This window comes from Parasteatoda tepidariorum, chromosome 6 (genome assembly GCF_982258835.1).
Source record: "Parasteatoda tepidariorum strain Cologne lab strain chromosome 6, Ptep-v5.0, whole genome shotgun sequence".
NCBI classification, from domain to species: Eukaryota; Metazoa; Arthropoda; class Arachnida; order Araneae; family Theridiidae; genus Parasteatoda; species Parasteatoda tepidariorum.
Window position 1 is genome coordinate 27,041,819 of NC_141760.1, and position 6,768 is coordinate 27,048,586.

Consider the following 6,768-nt stretch of genomic DNA (forward strand, 5'->3'; position numbering starts at 1 on the left):
ACCAAAGTGACATAGCACCACCTAAACAGCTAAATATTTCAGAATTACGAAACATGGGTAATTGTTTGTATGTGCGGTGAGACAAAGTTTTGTAAAATACTCTTAAAATGGCGTAATTCTTCCTGAAATTCGTTAATAAACTAGTTCCATTGACAGAAAAACGTGATTTGATTGGCAAAGCAGCCATTGATATCTCTCTATGGTATGAGGTCGAATTACAAGATAAAGGGCAATCACAAATGGAAACATTCCCAGAGATTTGGTTTTGTACACCATCTAAGCAACATACGTCTGTTTTGTTTGCAAAATCGCAGTGTTTTAAATCTGAAATAAAAATGACAGAAGGATCAACGCAACCACACTTATTCAAACTTTGGCCTTGAAGACACATTTTGATACACTCAGCTTCGTTACTATAGAAATTATGCATTTGGTAATCGAGACAGTGGTCTTTAAATGGCGATGGTAGACGTTCGATATCATATTGTTTCAAAGCAATTGAAGTTTCGTAACCAGGACTGATATTTACTCCATCTTTTTCTGGATTCGGTGCTTCTGAAATATGATGAATCGATATTCTTACTCCGATTGCCGTGTTAGATGAAGTGGCGGAATATTGCTCTGTCTCTACATTCAAAAGTAATTCCAAACCACTTTTGTACCCAATTGATGTCGACTCCAAATCACTTTTGTTAAAAGTAAAACAGTTTCCATATTGCAAACTTTGGAAATGAATGAAGTCGTCAAGAGAGCATAGCTGCATGTTAAAAACACACTGTTTGATTAGATCTGCTTTTTGATGTCCAGCAAATCTTCGGTTTTTATCATCCATTTTCATGTAACGAGCAAAAGAAGCTGATTCGTTTCTTTTAGAATTAAAAACAGTTTGATTTCGAAAATATGAGCAGGAAATAATGTTTCGTCTCTCAAAAAAATGCACAAGTCCTAAGACCGTATTTGGATTAAAGATTTGACAACTATTAATGATGTCAAGGTTGCTGCAGTAATCATACACATTTTTCCGTCGATTCAAGTTGCAGACCGTAACGGCTGGAAATTTCAGCTTCGACTCGTTTTCATCTTCTACTGTAATGACAATAGGAAAAGTCAGATAAACGTTTATAAATTTCTGAGTCTCATAAACGCACCCACCGATTCCTATAAACAGTAATAACAACCAAGTTAATTTTCTAACTTTTGTGTCTGCCTTTCTGATTTTCGATAAGGCTTGAATTGATGAATCTTTTGAGTCCTGATCACGAGGGCTAGGAGTTAACTTATAAGTACACTTTTGCTTATTCTGTTGATAGCGGCCTTGTTTGGAATGTATCTTTATGTTTTTTGCACACTTTTTGCTTATTTTCTTTGGAACGATTTCATCTATGTTCTTGCTTTCATAATGTTGAACAGTATCTCTTGTTTTCAAATTGATTGGAATGTATTCATTCATATTTTAAATTAATTCAGTAATGTTTCGAAGAAATAGGATAAACTTTTATTATACAATTTTTTTTAATTAAATATTTTTTTCTTCAATTTAAGTTACAGTTAATCTGTAATAGACATCTTTATTTATGTTAAAATAAAATCATTTTTTGAAGAAAGAAGGAAAATATTTTGTCACGAAATTATTGTGAGTAATATTTTGTATATTTTCAGTATCTGAGAAATAGGGTTCACTCTTTCCATGTGAACTCTTTAAAGAATCCTCTTTAAAAAATTATGAAAGCACAATTTACGATCCAGCTATTACATCCTATTGTATCTAATATGTAATGTATTGAAATTCATTTAAAAATGATTTTAAAACAAAGCGCTTTTTAGAGGAATTAGTATAAGTACTTTCTTCTGCAGTTAGTATGAAGTTTAATTCCTTCTCTTGATATCGAATTAATCTTACTGTTTCACATTCTTCATTTTATTTTAAAGAAATTGAATGAAAGTCAATAATTATCAAGATGATCTGTTTCCCTTTTATTCCCAAGTTAGTCGAAATATTCATTCAGTGACAGGTAAATCACTCATCTTTGGAAATTTTCTAGATATCTCTATTGTATAGTTCTCATTAAATGAAATAATGCATCATGACTTCCAATTATCTAGAAATGTTCATTCGCTTTCAAAATAATTTACTCATCTTTAAAGTACTCGTGTTCGAAAGAAGTTTCTCTGGAGTAACTTTCATTCTTAATATTAGTTTGAACGATTGATCAAATTTAATTTGATGAGTCAACAAAGATAATATCTGACAGTAGACAAAGAAACCTTTTTTAAAGATCATTTATATATACTATATTTGAATGGAGTTTTTAAAATTTTATTTCTTCAAAAATTAGCTAATTGAATTAAATAGAAAGTGAATATTCAAAATCGTTATTGAAAGAATAAAAGAAGAAAAGAAAAACATTTTAGAATTTTATATAAATGGAACACGAAATTACCATTATTATTTACGTAAGTTATAAACCCTTTCTTAACTCTGAAAAAAGAAACTCAAATTTATTTTTATGTCCTTTTACTGTCAATAACGCGTGTTATTGGGAATCTTTTATTAGAATAATCGCTGAAAAGAAAATTAGAAAAGAACTAATTTTTATAAGCTTTGGTTTTCCAGAAATTCACAAATCAAGTGGTATAAGTCAGCATTTAAATTAAACTTTTATAACTGCTAAAAATCTTGCATAGTTGTTAAAGTCAAGTTATGGATTAATAAATCAGAGTTGGTTTTCGATATTTGTCCTAAACTGATTTCTGACAGGACACACGAGGTTTATGGCTGAAAAATTTGTCTAATACTGACCAAAAGAGTATTAATGCTATTAAAGTATACAATGTAAAAAAATTCGGGTAAAAAGAGCGAGCCCTCAAGGTATTAACACTTTTTATCGTAAAATCCATTCTTAACGTAAAATTTTGAGGAACTAAAAAATCTTATTTAGCGTAATTTTTAAAATAATATTTACTGTAAAGTCACTTAATTACTGTAAGTAAATAAATATTATTGTAAAATATCTATCATCAAATTTGTCATGAATACACTGATCTATATAAGGTCATGGTAGTCTTACAATCTGTATTTTTGACAAATTATATAATCGTATGAGTTGTCAGGCATCATTAAAAATATATTTCTCTGATTTTAAATAATAAGTTAGCTTAAAATCAGAGAAATATATTTTAAATGATGCTTAATTTCCTGAAATAAAATTGTTATTTTCATTTTATGTACTATATTTCCGAAAATATTCCGATGCAGATGAGGACCATTTTGCATAAGATAGTTTGATATCATACTCAACAAAATGGGATAGTCACAAATAAGCTTATCAGTGGTGAGATCTTCCAAAACCTTATCAAGACAAAAATTATCTGCGACATTGGAAATATTGCTAAGTTTTTTTATCATCAGCCTTCGGTATAGTTAGATCTGCACATCCACCTGCAACATTATTAAACAGTTGTATGCAACTCCTGACGCAATCTTGTTGGTTGCAGAAAGGATACCTATCACCACGTTCGCCATGAATACACTGATCCATATCAGAATGTGGTAGTCTTACGATCTGTATTTTTGACAAATTATTTAATCGTGTGAGCTGATGACGAGATTATATCCTTTCATTATTTTGCTTTACAATTGGGTATAATATAGCCTACGTCACAGGTTGTGTTGTTCCTACTAAATTTAACCCATGAACGGCATTTTCTGCGAGCCCTACTTCAAGCCACAAATAAACAAACGAAGTGTTCTATCGTTTAAATAGCTGCTCGCCAGATTTTATTGCATTATAAAGAAAAGTTATTGAAACTAAATACAACTAAATAAGCAACAACTAAAACAAATAACAACAACTACTAATAACAATAACTAAATAAACAACAACTAAATTCCATTCGTTTAGCATTGCGTCATATGTTGTTCCTACTAAATCGAAGTAGTTGTATTTTTTTCATATTATACCCAATTTTTAATACATTAAAAACATATTTTTAAATATTTTGTTTTCCACATGTATTCCTTTATATTTGTAACTTTTATGTATATCTATATACTGTGAAACCTCAACTTCCAGGAAAGACGAGATCGCCTCTTTTACGACTTTGTGTTGAAGAAAACCTTTAAGAGAAACCATTAAAACCTCTCCCAGTAACTCTGGAAGAACATCTACACCAAATGTGGAAAAGGACAGATAAGGAAACACGAAAAAATGGAACAAAACAAATAAGTAGATTAAAATTTATTCCAAATATTTGCGTGAGGCTCTTATTTAAAGAGCTTTTTTGACGATATAACCTCATGTTGCAATCAGAGTGCACTAAAGACGATGCGATCAATGATTTTTTCCTAAGAGTAAAACGCTAAATTAGAAAAAACAAGCTTCTCAAATAAACAAACCTCTTCTCACCTCTTTAAGCTAGCTACATTTTACGATATAAAATTAAATGCAGACTTAAACAAAATACATACTTTTTTATTTATTTGAAACTAGCCGCCTAAGGCGGCCAGCTGTCCGCCACGCTAAAGGTTTTCACAAATAAAGTTTTTTAAAACATAGCAGGAAATCAGAAGATTAGTGGACAATTAAAGTGTTCCTGTCCTGCAATTTTGTCTTCATATCCAGTTCTGCTGCAGATGTCTTATAGCTCTTGAGGATGTTTGAAGATGTAACTTTGTTATGGTAACCTAAGGCCTATGGTAACCTAACCTATAGTATAACTATCAGGTGGAGACTTGTTTTTTTTTTTTTTTTTTAAAAAAAGACCTCAGAAATTGTAAAAGCATACAAAAGTTGCTTTCGAAATCATCATTGGCCAATAGCTGAAAATTAAACACGATCCTCTTCCAATCTTCTTTGACGTTCCTCAGGTGTTTCTCGGGCCCTAGCACTGCTAGTTGAGACACGATCCTCTTCTAATCATCTTTGACGTTCCTCTGATACATCTTGGGCTCTAGAATTGCTTGTCGAAATTCGTATGCTGCGTTGTTTTTCTTCTTGATGATAGACAAATTGTTACATCAAAATTAAAATTATTCTGTGCATGACAGTCCTCACGCACGACAAAACTTTGACTCTTTGTTGTGTAAAATTTTTGTAGTTGTGAAGAATAGGCTTTTAAAAATTAGCGTATAAAAATAGGCGTACAAAAATTTCACTTCAAAAATTTATTTTTTGTTTTCATAAAGTTTTGATTTCGTCAGCAATACTAAACTTGAAAAAAGAGGTAAAAATGCACAATGCCGTGACCAGGATTCGAACCTGGGTTATTGCGGCCACAACGCAATGTACTAACCACTATATACGATCACGGCTACGCATGAGGATTAGCTTCTAAAAGAGAAGTTTATGAAAAGCATTTACAAATGAAATGCCAAATGTAAAATAAATGGAGCTTATCAATCTTATTTAAATTTACGTTTTTCTACTCATAACCTAGATGGCAGCACTATGAGAAATTTAAGATAAATCTTCAAAAAGACTTCATTTTAATTTAATATCATTTTATACGATTTAAACATTCATATTTAGTTATTTATGTATTACAACAATCCCCAAAATTGCTTCTTGGCGTTAAGCAGATTGTTTCAACAATACTGAAAATTATTCAATTAAAAAATGAGCACACATTTCTAAAAGAAGTTTTTTTCACTATTATTCAATATTTTATACGTTTTACAAATTATGTCTCCGAATATGATTTTTAATTTATGATATTTGATTGAGGACATTAAACAAAAGAGTTTTTGTAAATATAGTTTACATATAAAATATTTTTTAAATCTAAATTGATTTTTAAAATATCATATTGATGTGCATCGAACTGTAATATGACAGGCTAATAAACTATACAATTGATTGCAGCTTAATTTTTATGCACTTATATGAATCAAACTGATTTGTGTTATCACTTTCTTAATTGGAATTTGGAAAGTTTATATTTTTAAGAAATTTTAACGTCATTTAAAAATTTCAAAGGTTTAAGACGTGTGTGGTATTTTTAAAAAGTTCATCCATTTAAGTTTAAAGTCAAGTTTCAGTTTTTTAAATGTGAGTTTTTAGTTTTTTAAATGTAATACCCTTAAATACAATATGTATTTAAGGGAGATAGCTTTTGTTTTTAAAGGATAAAGTCTTATGATGACGACAACATTTTCACTCAATTTCATAAGAATTATTTTAAAATATTTTCTTACCAAAAAAAAAAATATATATATATAATAATAATATGCCATCAAGTATAACCAAACTTCCTATTTTAGACGACTAAAATATCATAAACTAACATTATCATAAACTAACATTAATTATAATCGATAAAAAGAGATAAGTAAAAATTCTTATAATATTGAGCGATTTGCAATAGAAAACCTACTGAAATAATAAAAAAATATTTTATCGATTTATAAATTTAATTCTTATTCTTAATTTTTAAACTTAGTTCATGAGAATGAAATTTGCAAAAATCATAAAAATAGTCAAGTCGCAAAAAAAGAAAGTAATATGCATCTATCATTTTATGATTTCAGAAAAAAACAAACGGTCGTACAAAAGATTTAAAATCAAAAATCAGCTAAAACTTTAAAAAAAAAAAAAAAAAAAAACTGTCCGTATATACCCAACAAATAATGTTGTTTATAACTTATAATCATAATAATATTAAAAAATTCATCCTTCTGAGCATGTCATTGTGCCCTAGGGTAGACGTTTGCCAAATAATAAGGGCATTGAGATTTTTACTGATGGTTCAAAAATGGAGGTCGCCGATGAA

The 6,768-nt window shown here is 29.5% G+C and overlaps 1 non-coding gene across 1 annotated transcript; it reads right to left on the reverse strand.

Annotated features, from left to right (window-relative positions):
* Positions 1–5,237: 5,237 nt before the first annotated feature.
* Positions 5,238–5,311, reverse strand: TRNAH-GUG (transfer RNA histidin (anticodon GUG)). The gene has a single exon. It is a non-coding gene; the product is annotated as a tRNA-His (tRNA).
* Between the last annotated feature and the right edge of the window lie 1,457 nt (positions 5,312–6,768).